We start from the raw sequence: 18,714 nt of genomic DNA, 5'->3' as shown, positions 1-18,714 counted from the left end.
GGTGGGTTCATTTATTCTTCACCATGTGTGTCTGTGACATGGAAGTGTCTAAGATCTCTCTCTTTGGTTGTTTCTCTTCCTTAGCATCTTCTGCATCAGATTAGTCTTGGCTTTTAAGATTTCTAGAAGTTGGGGACAGTAAGGACAATCTCAGTTCTCTGAGTGCAGGAACTTTGAGAACTCTGGAACTCTGTCTGTGGCAACTATAGCAAGGCAACTTCAGTTACCTCCTTGGTTTATTTTACTTTATTTTTTGGTTTTTTTGCAAGGCAATGGGGTTAAGTGACTTGCCCAAGTTCACACAGCTAGGCAGTTATTATGTGTCTGGGGTCAGGTTTGAACTCAGGTCCTCTTGACTCCAGGGCCATGCTCTATCCACTGCACCACCTTGCTGCCCTTGGCTACCTCCTTCTTATTGCAATCTCTTGGAGCACCAGATAGGGTCTTCATTGTAGATAGTCTTATTAGGAGATAACTGATGTAACCTCAGAGAGAATGGAGTGTGAAATGGCCTTTGATAAGACAATAAATGAGTACAACTAGTCTGCACACAGCCAACTCAGATGCGGCCAGATCGATCTATCTATCTATCTATCTATCTATCTATCTATCTATCTATCTATCTATATCTATCACCTATCTATATCTAGCTATATCTATCTATCTATCTATCTATCTATCTATCTATCTATCTATCTATCTATCTATCATCTATCTATCTATCTATATCTATCATCTATCTATCATCTATCTATCTATATCTATCTATATCTATCATCTATCTATCTATCTATCTATCTATATCTATCACCTATCTATATCTATCTATCTATCTATCTATCTATCTATATCTATCATCTATCTATCTATATCTATCTATATCTATATCTATCACCTATCTATATCTATATCTATCTATCTATCTATCTATCTATCTATCTATCTATCATCTTCTATCTATCCTATCTGGTTGGAAGGAAGCATGGCTAATTTAAATACTTTGCAGTCATACAATGGTTTCAAGGCTCCCTCCCTTTCTACTTTGTGAATCACAAAATGAACATGTCACAGGAGGGGAATCTAACCCTGTCTGTCTCTTTCTCCAAATAGCAGTATAGTTGGATGTGACATTGGATGTGACTGACATTCGATTATATTCAACAAGTATTTCTAAGATCTCACTTCCAACCAAGCAAAACAAAATAAACTACAGGGTTGGGGAAGAAGGGAGTGGCTGAATTTCACTGGACTGGAGAAGCATTTTGTGGATTTTTTGGAGATCTTATCTTTCAAGAATTAAGGCTGAGGACAAATGAAAAATTATTTTCTACATTACATTTGGACACAGTAAATAGCAGGTTAGGCATTTCAGGCCTGCCAGTGCCCCAAGGAACATTTCAATGTTTCATCAGTGATGACCTTTGACTTTTTGGGTCAGAGTGTTATTGTAGAAGTGGATAACATTTTTACATTTTCATACCATGAGAAGGTATTTGTCTCCCACATAATGAAAGTTTTAAATCAGTCTCATAATCATAGCTTGTATTGAAAATGGGAGAAATGTTTCTTCCGTCAGTGTTGGGTAACTTTCTTGGGATTCATTTTAGGACCAGATGGATTCTAAATGGATTTGGAATAGATCTATGCCAGACAGGGCTGGGCATTTTTCCTGTGTTGTCACTGTAGCATGTGTATATGTGTGTTGTGTGTGTGTGTGTGTGTGTGTGTGTGTGTGTGTATGTGTGTGTTGTGGGGGAATAGGGGAGTTATATTTTAGTGAGAGTTTATGGTTGGTTATTCTAGTAAGCATATAGTAATGGGGTCTAAGGGATGGGGCTACCTGTGAAATCATAGTTTGTCTAGTATTGCTTCTCCAAACAAGGCTGGTAGAGCTTACTTCTGGTTCTATACACAAAGGTTAGGAATAATAATGATAAAAATAACAGTGACTAATATTTATATAGCGCTTTCTTTGCAATTAATATCTCATTTGACCCTCACAAAAACCTTGGGAGGCAGGTGGTATTATTATTTCCATTCTAGAGATGGGGTTGAGTGACTTGTCCAGGATCTTACAGTCAGTAAATATCTAAGACCAGATTTGGATGCAAGAGCCAGGTAGACTCATCTTCTTGAGTAAGAGTCTCACTTACTAGCTGTGTGACCCTGGGCAAGTCACTTAATCCTCTTGGTCTCAGGGTTTGCTCTTCTGAAAATGATCTGGAGAAGGAAGTGGCAAACCATTCTAGTATCTTTGCCAAGAAAATCCCAATTAGGGAAATAGATACAAATGAAAAAAGAACTCAACAACCACAACAGCTTCACGACTAGAAGCCCAGAACTCTATCCACTGCTCCCCCTAGGATAGTGAAAGAAGGTATTGGGAAATCTGATAAGGAAGAAATGCCTTTGTAAGTGTCACAACTATTATAAAAGGCTAGATATTGAAGGCAAACCTCACTTTGGACCAAGAAATGTCCAAGAAATGCCACCAATGCAGTGAATGGACCACCCTCAGTCTGAAAGGACAATTTATTCCCAGCAGAGGGCGTGCAACACATTACGGCAAGTCTTCAAAGAAGATTTAGTCATTGTTCATGATTCTGATGACTCCCTTCTGTAGGAAAGTGCCCACAATTTTGGGTTAAGCTGCCTGAGACCAACAGCTAGAAAAGTTTTTAGTTTATTCATTCAACATGGGACCCTGTCTATGTCTATAGTGTTGTGCTAGAGAGCCACGCAATCCTCTACACCTGGTGAGCCAAGGGAAGGCTCTTTCTGGAGCCTAAATCTTTATAGGATCATAGATTTAGAGAAGTGTCAGTGGGTCCAACTATTCATTTTACAGAAAACTAAAAAGAGCCCCAGAGAATTGTAGCCTCCTTTCTTCCCCAAGATTCCCTTCTGATTCTCTGTGGACTTTTTCATCCCTATCCCAGACCCTAAGGATGATTCAGCCCTTGTGGGCAGCCCCTTTCTCCCATTGGTAAGTCCCTGCCTGGAATCTACCTTGAAGCAAGTACCTAGGGTTAGGGTTAGTTCACTTCTCTCCTGGCTCTGATTGAGTCTTTTAATCTAGACCTTCTCACCCCTACTCCAGTCCCTTTATCAGCCAGTCAATAAGAGTTTATTAAGCACCTACTATGTGGGCTAAGTTTTGGGGAAATGAAGAAATGAGAGAGATAGACTCATGGGGGAGACAAAATACAAACATTAAATACAAGATAGAGATGAGATCATTGGAACTAATTTCAAGAGAAGAAAGGCACTAACCCTGGGGAAGATCAGTTCCCTCTTCCCTCATTAGAATGTAAGCTCCTTGAGGGGAGGGACTTTTTCTTTTTACTTGGCACTTTGCCTATCTCATAGTAAGCACTTAATGTTTATTTTATCTGTCTCTCATCTATCTCTCTATCATCTTTCATCTATCTCTCATTATCACCTATCTCTCAGCTATTGTCTAACTCTATTATCTATCACATTTTATCATTTATCTACCATCCATCTCTCATCTATTACCTCTCACTTATTGTCTATCTCTATTATCTCTCTTACCTATTATTTATCTTTCATCTATCTTCTTTCTCTCATCTGTTACTTATCTCTCATCTATTGTCTATCCCTAGTGTCTATCTCTCCTATTATTTACCTGTCAATTATCTTTCATCTATGACCTCTTACCATCTCTATTATTTATCTATCAATTATCTTTCATGTATTACCTTTAACCATCTCTCATCTATCTTTCACCTTTTATATTTCATCTATCATCTCTCTCTCATCTATTTCCTGGCTCCATCTATATCTTGGTTTTCTATATCTCTCTCTCATCTCTGTTATCTTGCATCTATTTACTATCTCTCTTTTCTCTTATTCTTTCTTTACTCTCTCTCTCTCTCTCTCTCTCTCTCTCTCTGATTCTTTCACTCTCTGTTAGCATTGGATAGTTCCTAATTTTATTATATGTATACCCACAAATAGGCAGTGCCGATGAGGATGTAAGATCTACCTATGTATTTACATCTGAATATGGATGTGTAGAAGTACACATACCTCACCTGTTGTTCATATAGAGGAGTGATTGGCTTCAGGTCTTTGGGAATGGAGAGTCGCATCTCAAATGTCAGTAACCTGAATTAGGAATTTCATTTGAGATTTTTTTTCTGATCCCTTCAGGGAGTTTGTAAGATTGTTTATTTTCCTGTGGGCTGTGATGCCAAACTTCCAAAATAGAAATAGCCCAGGAGTTGGCTGTTGAGAAACTTAAATTCTTAATTTATTCTCTAGTTCTACTGTTGGGAGGGTGTGTGTGTGTGTGTGTGTGTGTGTGTGTGTGTGTGTGTGTGTGTGTGGTCCTTGGTTCTTATGATGGCTTTAATTTTTTTTTCTTCAGTGAATGAGAACAAGTACTCTCGTCCAAGTCAGAAGACAAAAGTACAGCTGGGAAGTTTCTAAAGTTGCCCAGATAGGGTTCAGGACAAGAAGTTATTTCTGGTTATCATATCAAGCAAAGTTGTACTTTCTTCTTATCACATGTGACACTGAATTGTCATAGGAATGAAACACTATTCTTCACGTCAAAGCATCCACTTGTACCAGTTGGGAAAGGGAAGGCATGATTGATTAGGCTGAATAAGGCTGACCAAAGGTGATTCCAAAAATTAAAAGAGAAGGGAAAAGTAAACTTGGATGATAAATTATTTGGAATTGGTAAACCTTACCAGACAGAAGTCCAGAGATGACTGAGGGAATGATGTCTGGCACATTTGGCATTGGCACAATGAAAGAACTATATAACCAAACCATTAGAATCCTTCTCTTTCGGGTTCAGTTCAGATGTCACCTCCTCCGGGACTGCAGATTCAAATGTTTTATTTAGCTATGAAAATGTTCTCTCTCCTCTCCCCCACCCTCTCTCTGTTTTTCTCTCTTCCCCTCCTTGCCTCCACCAATTAGAATATGTGTGCTTTGAAGGTGACAACTGTTACCTTCTATCTAACAGCTAGTATGGTGCCTTGAACTTGTTGTTCAATCATTTCAATTGTGTCCATGAACCCATCTGGGGTTTTCTTGGCAAAGATATTGGAGTGGTTTGCCATTTCCTTCTCCAGTTCATTTTACAGATGAGAAACTGTTGGTTGATTATTTCTTCCTCACTGAGACAGAGTTAAAAATCCTTTGATAATACATTTTGCTCAGTCAACCAGTATTTACTGAGCTCAAACTATTTGTATAGAATTGTTCTATGCAATGAAAGAAATACCAAAACCTTGATTCTTGATTCCTGTCTTCTAAAAACTTACAATTTAGTTGTAGAGACAAGACTTACACAGATTCCTCAGCACCAAGGACTAAGGACCCAGAAGGGCAACTCATATTTATTCTCCATTCTCCTTTGAACAAAGAGAGTCAAATATTTTTCAAGTATTCAAAAACAAAAATTAATATCTCTCCTTTGAAGATTACTGTACCTCTATTCTGAATGCATCTTATATGTATCTAGTCATTTCTGTGTCGTCTCCTTCATTAAAGTGTAAGTTGCTTAAAGTCAGGGACTATTTTTGTCTTTCTTTTTTAGCTGCAATGCTTAGCCCAGAGTGTTGTGCTATATATAGAAATATAAGTGCTTAATAAACATATATTGTTATTAATAATAGTCTGCAATTACATGATAATCATAGATAGCATTTACATAGTTTCATAAGATTTATAAAGTGCTTTGTGCTTGTTATCTCACTTGAGCATCCCAATGACCTTGGTGCTATCATCACCACCATTTTTACAGATGAAGAAACTGAGGCAGAGGTTAAGTAACTTGCCCAGGTTTATAGTTAGCACGTGTCTGAGACCAGGTTGGAATTCAGGTCTTCCTGACTAGTGACCTATCCATTGCACTACTTGGGATTCCTCAAAGAAAACTTCAAGGTCTGCCATTTTTGCTTCTCCTCCACAACCCTGTGAAGTAGCTGTTATTGTTGGGTCTGAGGCAGAATGGTCTAGCTGACTCAGAGCCCAGTGCTCTCCCCATCACATCACACTGCCCATTTGGACCCTTTATAGACACTAGATCATGGCACACAGTTCCTGTATCAGATTGTTGCACAAATGATTTTCTATTTATCTAGTTTCCATCTCAGGCACATTTCTAACCCTTTCTTGTTTGTAACTTGGAATTAGGGTTGGATTTCTCTAAGCAATAGATGCCAATTTTTTTCTTGTGATTCCTCCTCTCTTCCCCTAAAGTCCTTGGGCAGCTCTAAAATAACAGAATAATATAATTTCAGAGCTGGAAAGAACCTCAGGGGACCATCCACTCCAAATCTATCATTTTATTGAGGAGAAAACTGGGGACCATGGGGGAAGACTGGGATAGTAGGAATGACTTCCTTCAAATCATACAATAAGAAGGAGCAGAGACAGGATTTTCCCTAAGTCTTTTGACTCCAAATTCAGAGTTCTTGCTAGCACATTTCTTCATAACCTACTAACAGAAAACACCCTGAGAGCTAAGTCTGGCTCTTGACAGTTGAGATGGCTGCTTGCCCTCAATCATCACTCCTGGAGGTCAACCTGATCCAGAGCAGACTAGGAGGGAGGTAAAGGAAGGGGAGGAGATAAAGACAACCAGGGAGGCCAAAGGAGGGAGGGCCAGCTAGCTTGCCTGTCATATATTCATCTATTGCACAATATCCAAGAAATCCATTGGGAACATTAGATAGGGAAAACAAAGTAGTTTATGGTAGGAAGAGAACAGGGAGGAAAGAATGAATGAGAAGTGAGAGAAAAACAAAATATGTAGACTAGCGTGATCAATCCTGACTCACGATTTTCCCCAAAAATGTTATTATTGAGATGAACAAGCCAATGACCTTCAAAAGGAAGTGACTAAGAACAAAATGAGAGGAATTTGTTTATTTGTTATTGTTTGACAATGGGTCAGAGTAACTTGCAGATATTCATGTACTCTTCATCCAGCATTAACTACAAATAAATTGATATGAAAGTAAAGTTATCTCCTTATCTTAAAAATGTGTCCATGGAAATCCTTGCTAATTTCTTTTAAAGCACTGTTTATTGTCCTCTGAATTGGTAGCATAGACTAAGAGTTGAGAGTCTTCGGTTTTGGTCTAGGCTGTCTCTTAATTAGCTGTATTGTCCTTGGGCAGCCTCTGAGGGACTCAAGTTTCTTCATCAGCAAAGTGAGAGTTGGATTAATGATTTTTAATGGTTACTCCAGTTTTAAAATTATTTGATTAGAAGACTTAATCATATTATCAAGTCAGGTTTTCCACCCACTACTGTGCTATACTTAAAGTGTTCTTGAAGATTTATTCAGTCCATAAAGGAAAAAAAGGAACAATAAAAAGGCAGTTCTAACATTATGTTTTATAGAATTTCATATCACTGAAAAGTCAAATACTTTTTTTTAGGTTTTTGCAAGGCAAATGGGGTTAAGTGGCTTGCTCAAGGCCACACAGCTAGGTAATTATTAAGTGTCTGAGACTGGATTTGAACTCAGGTCCTCCTGACTCCAGGACCAGTGCTCCATCCACTGTGAAGTCAAATACTTTTAAAAGTGTTTTTTCCCTTACCCTCACAGCAATCCTGAAAGGGCATTTTATTCTACAAATGAGGATGCTGAGCTACAGAGAGATCAATCGAGTTTAATAGGTCCTAGATCTGGGATGGGCCTTGGAAGTCACTTAGTTCAATTTTTTTTATTTTACAGAGAGAAACTGAGATCCAGAGAATATGAAGAAAATCAAGCATACCAATATAATATTGGTAAGACTATGAATTAGTTGGTTCAATCATCGTGGAAAATAAAAAGTAACTATTTAAGAAATGTTACTAAACTGGCTCATATCGTTTGACCCAGCAATCTCTTTATTGAGCTTATGCCCCAAGGAGATAATGTTGGAAAGTGTATATGCATGCGTGTGGATATATACATACATATGTATACATGTTGCCATGTATATATACACATAAAATATATATGCACTTTTGTTGTTCAGTCACTTTTCAATTGTATCTACCTCTTAGTGACCCCTTTGGGGTTTTCTTGGTAAAGACACTGGAGTGGTTTGCCATTTCTTTCTTCAGATCATTTTATAGATAAGGAAACTGAGACAAAAAGGATGAAATGACTTGCCCAGGATCACACAACTATTAAGTGCATGAGGTCAGATTTGAACTCAGCAAGAAGGTCTTTCTGACTTTATGTATGTATACATATAAAGGTATAAAAATACATGCACATATGTACATGTGTACATATATACATTATAAAAAGGGTATACATAAATATATCAAAATATTGATGATTGCACTTTTTTTTAGTATCCCTCCCTCACCTAAGAGTGGAAATAAATTATAAATGCTTATTATTTGGAAAGTGGTAGAACAAATGGCAGCCTATGAAAATAATGAAATAATATTACATTGTAAGAAATAATGAAATGATAAGTTTAGAGAAATCTTGGAATCTGTACAAACTGATAGAGAATGAAGAAAGTGGAACTAGTACAATAATACACACAATGACTAGGGGTGGCTAGATGATGCAGTGGAGGGAGAACTGGCCCTGAAGTCAGGAGGACTTGAGTTTAAGTCTGGACTCAGACAATACTTACTTAGCTGTGTGACCTTGGGCAAATCCCATTGCCTTGAAAAAAAAAAGTTTGCTACATAATGACTACAATAATGTCAATGAAAATACCAGAAGTCAGATTAAATGCAACAAAACTTTGGTTCCAGAGAACTGATGATAGAACAATTGAAGATAATCTCCTGGCAGAGATGTGGTAGAAAACAGGTATGGAATCCTGAATCTACTGCCAAAAGTGATTTCTTTGGTTTTGCATAATTTTTTCCTCATAAAGGAAGAGCCTATTATTGGAGGTGCCAGTAAGTGACCATGGTGTTAAGAAGAGAAATCATCAAAAAAACATTTTTTATAAAAGCCCTGAGCTTTTAAATCTTAAGCCTTAGCTCATCTAAACACATTTCACTCCTAATCATATTTAATGGATCTATGTGTAGACAAGAAGAATGTAAGCCAAGTTCTCAATTATGCACCTATTTCTTCTCTTCCAGAAATTCTATTTCCAGTTTTCAAATATATCACTCTTCTAGTTGCTTGAGTAGGAAGATCCCAAAAGTAGAGGCAAGGAAAATTGTTCTTTTGTAATTGCCACAGTAGTAAATGTCTTTTCCTTTTGACTCCAACATTTGTTAGACTTTTTTCCCAAAATTGAGGGAGAAACATGATCTCCTTTATTATTTTTTGTTTAGAAAGATTTTATTTATTTTACAATTTTCCCCCTAATCTTGCTTCCCTCCTCCACCCCCCCTGAAGGCAATTTGTTAGTCTTTACATTGTTTCCATGGTATACATTGATCTAAGTTGGATATGATGAGAGAAAAATCATATCCTTAAGAAAAAAAGTATGAGATAGCAAAATTACATAAGATAATGGGTTTTTTAAAATTAAAGTTAATAGTCTTTGGTCTTTGTTCAAACTCCACAGTTCTCTCTCTGGATACAGATGTTATTCGCCATCACAGATATCCCAGAATTGTGCCTGATTATTATACTGATGGAATGAGTGAATCCATCAAGTTTGATCATTGTCCCCATGTTGCTGTTAGAGTGTACAATGTTTTCCTGGTTCTTCTCATCTCACTCAGCATCAGTTCAAGCAAATCCCTCCAGGCTTCCCTGAATTCCCATCCCTCCTGGTTTCTAATAGAACAACAGTGTTCCATGACATACATATACCAGTTTGTTAAGCCATTCCCCCATTCCCCAATTGAAGGTCATTCATTTAATTTCTAGGGCTGCTATGAATATTTTTGTACAAGTGATGTTTTTATCATAATCTCTTCAGGGTATATACCCAGTAGTGGTATTGCTGGATCAAAGGGTATGCACATTTTTGTTGCCCTTTGGGCATAATTACAAATTGCTCTCCAGAAGGGTTGGATGAGTTCATAGCTCCACCAACCATGTATTAGTGTCCCAGATTTTTCATATCCCTTCCAACACTGATCATTGTCCTTTCTGGTTATAATGGCCAGTCTGAGAGGTGTGAGGTGGTACCTCAGAGATGCTTTAATTTGCATTTCTCTAATAAGTAATGATTTAGAGCAATTTTTTAATATGGCTATAAATCACTTTGATTTCCTCATCTGTACATTGCCTTTGCATATCCTTTAACCATTTGTCAATTGGGGAATGGCTTGTTTTTTTTAAAAAATTTTGACTCAGTTCTCTGTATATTTTAGAAATGAGTCCTCTGTGAGACATACTAGTTGTAAAAATTGTTTCCCAATTTACTACATTTCATGGAAAATAAAGAATATCATGGAGAAGAGGATGGTAAACAGTGTTGCTTAGAAAAAGGAAGATTGAGAAAAGGACATTAGATTTGGCAATAAAATCTTTGGTAGTGAACTTTGGAGAGAGCAGTTTCAGTTGAATATTGAAGTCAGAAGCCATAATGTAGAAAGTTAAAAAGAGAGTGAGAGAAAATGAAGTGGAAGCACTAATTATAGATAGTCTTTTTAAGAAGTTCAGTTATAAACAGGGGAGTCATGGGACAATAGCTAGCAAAAAATTCAAGTGAGAGTTTTGTGAGGATCACGGAAGACATGACCATGTTTGTATGCAGGAGGAAAGTATCCATTAAACAGAGAGACTTTAGTGAATAGTGAAGGAAAATAGATTATGAAGGGAACAATCTGATGGAGAAGACAGGATCGAATGAGATCATTTGTTCCTTGGCAAGGAGAAGAATACCTCTTCACATAAGACAGGAGTTGCATAGGAAGATGTCAGAGTAATATGACATGAAGGGGAGAGCAGAAAAGGGAGATTGGGGTCTCAATTTTTTCAATAATGCAAGGCAAAGTTCTCAGCTGTCAGGATTGGGAGAGCAGATGCTATGGAAAGTTTGAGAAGGGGGTGGAAAAGCTTGAAAAAACTGCCCTGGTGAATGGGATAATGAATATGAATAGAGAGGTATAAAAGCATGGTCTTGACACAGTGACAGTCCAAATGAGATCATGTAATATACATTTCTATTGAGCCCAATCAGCATAGTTTTGAGATTTTTCCTCCAGATTTGTTAAAAAATATATGAATGAAGGAAATGAATGGTGGGAATAATTCAAGACTGGGGTTTGTTAAGAAAAAATTTTAAATAGGAAAGGGGGCAGGAGAATAAAGAGAATTGTATTGGTTCACTAGGGATCAAGTTGGGTAAAGGAAAGCAAGTATATCCAATTCAGGGATGATGACCTCAGAAAGGTGAAAGGATTGGAGGTTGTGATAATATGAAGAGCAAAGACGAGGGAGAAGTGAAATGCAACAGATTATGGGAATATAAGACAAATTCACAGTTTCTGAACATGGATCTGGAATACTTACAGGGGTAAGACTCTGGGAATACAGCTTTGGTTAGGAAGAAGTGATAGATTATGGGAAAAGAGTAAGTTGAGGATTTGGGAGGTGAGGGTATTTCAGGGAATATCAATATATCTTTTGAGGTCCCCTAGTATGACAGGAGTTGAGGAGGAAGGACCAGGTGATGAACTTATTAAGGAAGGCTGATTTGGAGGTTGGAAGACAATGGCCACTAGAGCTTTGATAGGGTAAAAAAAATATGAATTGAATAAACCATAAAGAAGAAGAGATTTCTAAAAAGATACAGAGTATCTGGAAGAGGCAATGAGGAACAAGGAGGAACTCATCTCCCCCATGATGACCCCTGAATTGGGGGATATAAGTGTAAGAACAGTGTAGAAAATATAGCCAGGAACCTGGGTCAGCAGGAAGGGATCAGGCTTAATGAGGGTAAGAAGAGGGAAAGCCAGGCATTTAAGATGAAAACTCATTTGTTAGCTTTGGAGCAGGCATTCCAGAGAATACCAAGGAGGAGTGGGTAGTTTTAGAATAGGATTTACAGAGACTGGAGTCAAGGATGTCTTAAAGGATATGGAAATAAGAGAATGATCAACAGGAGATGGAGAGCAAGGTTGAACAATGGCAGGCAGGAGTTCAGAATCACTGGAATGGGGAGGATTTGGTAGAGTGGAAGTACGTTAATCACTGAGGAATGGGTTGAGGCAGGCTCTCATCCATTAGGGATGTCCAGTGGAGCTGTAGATGACCAGAGAAGGTACCTAGAGTGAGTTGGAATGGTTGCTCAGGGAGGCAGGCTCAGACAGGACAACTCCTATGAAGTTATAGGTGACTGAAGAAAGTGCCTGGGGAGTGATAGAAGAAATCAAGTCTGATAAAACACATTAAAACTAATTGAAAAAGCCCTTCAGAATCATTTGGTATGCTACAAAATTCATCAATAACATCAAGATAACTGGTTAAGACAGAAGTTTTGCTCAGCAGTGTTCTGGTTGACAGATAAATGAACTTTTGTTTTATTTTTTATACTAGTGGTAACCTAAGTATGAATGTGAATTATATAGAGCAAGGTGCTTGTTCATCCAGATATGCTAGGGAAAATTATTTTTAAACATAGAGTTTGATAAACAAAGTTCTGATAGATTGTTGGTGTTTGAAACCCAATGAAACACAGTCACAGGTAATCCCCTGCCTTGACTCTATACATTCCATCTTTAAATTAGAGGAATAATTCATGTGCTCAACAAGGCAGAACATTTGAAAGTTCATAAAAAGCAGAATGCGGATGTGAGTTAGCCAAGGAGTTCATGGCAGAACAAGACTGGGCAGAATAAGAAACAAATGTAGGACGCTAGTAACAAAGCCACCTCATATTAATTTGTTCATTCTGTTGGAATTTATTGGATGACAGTACATTGTGGATATAAATTGTACAATCTTTGAGAGAAAAATGTGTTCTCTTCATTAATTCTTGTGCTAATCTGTGGATATTTCCTAGTGAGATTCTCTTATGGATTTAATTTGTTTGGGTAGATAGATATAATTTCTCTCTCTTTCTTCCCCAAGGGAGGAAAAAGATTAGCAGCAACTCATAACTTCTGTTACACAACAATAAGAAACCAAAACATTATGTGCATAAAGTATCGACTTTCTCTTGATCTCTAATCATCAGATACCCGAATGATAACATTAAATTTCTAGGGTGGAAAAAGACTTAGATGTAATGGAAGATAATGTGGAGGCAAGATGTGTATGAGAAGCAATACTTAATTCATTCTAAATCATGTGGAAAGTTCCTAAGTTGACTTCAAGTTAGCTTTGAAGAGCAAAGATTCCACCAATGTCATATTTTGTAGTTGATGATAAGTGGGCCTTTATCAGGGAGAGATTGAGAAAGTTGTTCCTCTCCAAATCCTGGAGTTCTTTACCAGTAGGAGGTTTTTAACCTTCTCTAACATTTCAAGGAAATTGGAACATGTGTTGATGTGTCCCATTACCAGATGGGGAAACTGAATCATGGGTTGAGGAAAAAACTTGCTACTTCAGTTGGAGCTGTTAAATCATATTTTGGTCCATGGGAACATTTGTCTCATCCTCTAGTTTGGGTGCCATTTGCAAATTTAATTTTAAAAAACCCCATCTACTTCCCTAAAATCTTGGATTATAAAATTAAGGTGCTGAGTAAGATGGCCCCTGCCCTGGTTCTTCTGATTTACTTCTTCAGAGAATTCTTGATTATTGGTTATTGTCTCTGGCATGTTACTAGCCAGGTTTTCTAAAAAATGTTTATGATAATGCCCTTCTATTTAAATTTAATGATGGTAAAGCAATTGTGTCACCAATAAGTCTGGAATTAAGAAGAGGGCACCATAGTTACTTGATATGTCTCTAAATGCATGAATTTTTTCTTTAGGTCACCTGCAGACACATGTTACTTAGACACAGGATAGAGGATTTGTACTTGAAATGTAATCTCAGGAAGAGAATGGAGAGTTTATTGGTTGTTGTCCTTCATTCTTCAACAGGACCAAAATGGCATCATTTCGTTGGGGTCAAGTTAAAGTGAGTCCAATGGTGACTGATCAGAACAAGATGAGCTTGGAATGAGCTACCATGGATTAGGCACAAACAGTTCAAATGAACATTTGAGGTGGAGATGTTTTTTTATTAAGTAAAGTCCAGCTACTGATAACAGGAGTTCAGGAAAAGTGGAACTGAGAGCATTTTTTTCTCATATTTTATATTGCCAAATAAACCACAATTAAGCTCTTGCCACCTTTTTCTGATACCTTCAGCCAAAATCTTCAAGATGGATTCTGAACCTGGGAGATATGCTGTGTGTATATATGTACATCTATATGTGTATGTTCAGGGCTGCTCCAATATCTCAGAATGGAAAAATAAACATCATACCTTCAGGATGCTTTTCCAGTACATCTTTGTAGCCCAGTGAGCTTGACTACTTAGTTATGGAGTTTGGTTTAAAAAACTTTATAGGCTGGTATTTTGTATTTGTATGCAAGCTAAAAATTTTAAAAAGCCTCACATTAAAAGGCACAACAAAGTTTTGGTTGAAAGGGTTCAAAATACTTAGGAGATATGGCCTAATTATATAGAAAAAGTTCTGAGTGAACAAAGTGGACAAGCCAAACCATAGTGTTGTGATAAGCATAAATATTTAACAGAAAAAATAGATTACATGGTAACATAATGTATATAAAGGAGCGTATCATTTAAGAACTATTGTATTCTACAGTAATCTGATCTCTTCAGGGTAAAATTTCATTTGGGGACTTGTAAAGGAGCCAAGAGGAGAATTTGAAGAGGAAAGCAGTAAGACCTATCTTGAGACTTGAATAATAGTTAAGATGATACAACATTTTAGATGTTCTGGCATAGATAGATAGAGGTGATATGAGGTGGAGATGGATAGGAGATTCTGATTTCAAGAATAAAATTTTATCTTAAATCAGACTTTGTAAAAGAAACATCATAATTCCAAACATAATAGGTTCTGATTTTTGGTTTGGTGAATATGGTTATTACAATATCTACAGTAATAGGTAAATGAGGAAAAAGTAAAATGGAGAGTAATCACAGGTCCATTTTCTAGGAACAATCTGAAGAATGTGTCCTTTGGCAGGTCCAAGGGCTAGAAGAATAAAGGAAGAGGTCCTTCATCTGACAAAACAGCGGCCTTTCATCCTTCTGTACTTTTGACCCAAGTTTGCTTTGTCTTAGGCTCTGACCATGGTGCTGATCCACACTGAGGTAAATTGTCCCTGATCTCCAAAACCCAACATGCTTGATAGGCAGTAGATGACAGATGCACCCTTAAGCCTTTAGATGATGAAATGTAAGGATGTGCCCTTTCCTCTTCTCGTGGTTCAAATAATCAGTGGCCAGTATCCTCCATGATGCTGGTTCTCTGAATTTTAGTCCAGAGTGAAAATTTCTAGGGAGATTGAATCTTGTAGCCTAGAAAGTTCTATGCGAGAGTTCTGGAGAGATCCTGGCCTGTGACATCTGGGAGGAAATGATGGACCTAGCCCTCTTGTTTTAGACCTTTGAAAGGTCAAGCATAAATTGCAAAGTCTTAGGCCCAAAGCAATCTGAAAACTCACCCAGAAGGGAGCTCTTTTCCCTGATTTTATTCTGAGGGGTACAAAAGCAAGTGTGTTAATAGTATCCATGAATAACAGGAGCCTCTGAGTTTTAAAGGCCAATGAGGTAAAGATACTTTACATCTGAAGGGTAAAACGTTTTTGGATTATTAGTAGAAAACTAGAGGAAATTGGTTTCAATTTACTTGGATAAATAAACCCCTGAGAAACATGCTCAGGAGCATACCCCCAAGGAACTATACAGACCTAAAGTGAACAGTTTTCCTGGGGAGGAGAGATGTCATACCACTTGATTCCACAGCACAGAGGATACCACTCTCCAAAGTTCAGCTCTGTGGAGTCATGGATGTTATTCAGAATTTGTTGGGGCCAATTCTGAGATTCATGTCACAAGAGATTCTAAGTTGATAGGAGTTGTGGTAGGGAAATTGATGGTGAGAGTGGGAATTGTGGTGCCGGAGAAGATGTTCCAAAGTCTCTTGAACAGTAAGGAGATAAAACCAGTCAATACATAAATAAATAAATTCAGGCTATTAGAAGATTGACTTCTGAAGTTGATACTTAAATATTTGGGGCACATAACAAGAAGATGGGATTCAATGGAAAAGTCCTGATGTTGGGAAAAAAGGCAAAAGGAAAAGCGAACAGCAGAGGATGAGACGGATAGATAGTACCATGCAAACAATGAACATGGACTTGAACTGATAGTGGAAGATTGATGAATCAGGCATGCTTATGGTCCATGGGGACATGAAAAGGTGGGCATAATGACAAAAGAGGGAAGGCAAGAAATGGTTTATTTGTCTGACCTACTTCAGAGACATAGTGGAGTTTAGTTCTATAGAAAATACAAATTCCGACTAAACCAATCCTTTACTATGATAGATACTGTAGGGCTACACTTTGGCAGTTACTAATCAATAAAATCTCACCATTAAGATTATTCTACATTTGGTTTCATCAAGACATGATAGGATCTTGCACTCTTACTCATTCTAGGACATAAAAGACAAGATTGCATACTAATCTATTTTACCAATCACACTACAGAACATGCCTAAGAACTCATTGCAACATGTTCCTATCCTTTGAGATACTACTCCAACATGACAAGCCATGGGCATCATTTAAAATACTCAGGATTGATTGAACTCTGCAGGAACACACCCAGGAACAGTGTGAGATTTGATGGCATGAAGGTGGGCAATACATACACACACACACACACAAACACACACACACATTACTGCTTTAATTACTCCCCTTTTAGGGAACTTTAGTTTCATTATAGACATGATCACACTGATTGTCGTTGTCAACTGTTATCTTCATGATGCCTCTAAGAGGTGCTGTTAAGGACCTTATCTTTCAGATGAGAAAAATAAATTTGGTCATTTCTTTAGGATCATACAGGAAGCCAATGATGAAGTAAAGTCTTTCTCCAAGCCCATTGCCCTGTCATTACCTAGCAATTTAAATAAAGATTGCTGAGCAATGTGATTATTTGTATTTGTTCAGGAGTAGGATCCTGCCCTACAAGAGCAAATTATGTTATGTGTGTTGCATATCTCAAAGAGTAATGTTGATGTTTATCATGGAGATAATGATGTCAGTTTTTTTAAAACATTAAAGTCCTGTTCATTCACAAATCCATCTGTTCCTTTACTGACCCCTCTGGTCTGAAGTCATAGGAAACCATAAGCAAGTGGCAGTTGCTTACAAAGAGCAAGAGAATAAAAAAAAAAAGCTTTACATGAAAACACATCCAAAGGCTATGATTTTTTCAGAGACCAGTTCTGACAACTAAGAAGGTTGGCATTCAGTTGGCACATTCTATTACCTTTGTCCTGTCACCTCATGCCTCATCAAACCCCTGGCACAATCCTGGATGCCAGGCTTGTTTTATCCTCTGCCCAACCCATAGTGGGTGGTACCTCTTAACATGTTCTTTATTGGAATAGGGCTGGTATAGGGCCAGTTTGAAAAATAATTTTTTTGTTGTTGCTTGAGACAAAAGAATTAACAGTTGCTTTGGGAATGGTGCCACTACTACCCTTCTCTCCTCCTCTTCCACTGTTTGGCCTGCTCCTCTGTCCATGACGGCACAAGTCCCTGCCCACCCACAGACCTCCACTGGATTTCAGGAACAATAATGACTTCCTTGGCCCCTCATCTCTTCTTTGGCTTCAGGAAGTGCTTACCCTAAGAAAACAAGTCTGCACAGCTTGGTCCAAGGCTTCCCCACCACACCCACATACCACGTACTTCAGCCAACTTGCTTATTTCCTTCTAAGGCAATTTCTATTGTTTTCAAACACTGGGCATGGGTGGTCACTTTGCACAGAGGCCCCCTGGACTGTATGAGCTTGTACAAGCCAAGTATCTCCAGAAAAGTTTGATAAAGTTTGTCCTTAGATGCTCACTGTCCTTAGATGCTCACCCCTTTACAGGGTGGGGATGAATGGTTGAAAGGCAAAAGATTTCTTAAAATTAAGAAAACAAAAAAATGGCAAATTACCCAATACCACCTCCCAAAGAGCAGTGATTAAATAAAATAAACTTCCAACCAAATATCAAATCCATAATAAAATGGAACTTTTCTACAAGATACTACAATTTTTAGAAATAATAAGCTCTAAAGAGACCTAGAAATAATAAGCTCTAAAGAGACCTGGCCCAGTTAATTCTCACTGACTTTGTAATAATGTTGAACAAATCATTGGCTCTTAGGAATTAGAGTTGGAATAAGCTTGTCCCCCTCATTGTACAGATGAGTAAAGTGATCTATCTGCAAGTCCTCTGATGCTTCAGTTTTAAAGAATGTAGAGTGCTCAAGAGAATGCTCATATTAGAGAACCAGTTACAAACCTTTTAATCAATCACACCATGAACTTTCTGGATACTACTGGTATTTTATGTGCTATCCAGAATCAAATAGAATCCTCATCTGGTAGGCTCAAACTCTGATAATAAAAAATTCTCATAAGCAATGACCAGAAGGGCACGTGTTCAAACAGGGGAAAAAAAGTGAAACAGGGCTATGACGGCTGCCATGAGGTCTCAGGGATTCTACATATCATAAGAACCTGATACCCCTGCAGCCAAGGTTAAGAATCAAGGAAAGTCAAGGTGTTTTGATTTATATTGATGCAGGGGAAAGAT

General features: G+C 37.7%; 1 long non-coding RNA gene across 2 annotated transcripts in view; it reads left to right on the top strand.

Moving 5' to 3' along the window:
• The window catches only part of LOC141492936 (uncharacterized), an 80,931-nt gene extending 65,551 nt beyond the window's left edge, over positions 1 to 15,380 (top strand). The window contains exons 2-3 of one of the 2 annotated variants that reach the window (XR_012470081.1): positions 7,730 to 7,785; positions 15,170 to 15,380. This is a non-coding gene — a long non-coding RNA (uncharacterized LOC141492936). Of the gene's footprint in view, positions 1 to 7,729; positions 7,786 to 13,953; positions 14,218 to 15,169 lie in introns of those variants that run through there. The other variant, XR_012470082.1, reaches the window with a different exon arrangement.
• Positions 15,381 to 18,714: the final 3,334 nt, after the last annotated feature.

Source organism: Macrotis lagotis, chromosome 7 (genome assembly GCF_037893015.1).
Source record: "Macrotis lagotis isolate mMagLag1 chromosome 7, bilby.v1.9.chrom.fasta, whole genome shotgun sequence".
NCBI classification, from domain to species: domain Eukaryota; kingdom Metazoa; phylum Chordata; class Mammalia; order Peramelemorphia; family Peramelidae; genus Macrotis; species Macrotis lagotis.
Note: the sequence above shows the minus strand (reverse complement) of the source record. Positions and strands in the feature narration are given on the sequence as shown.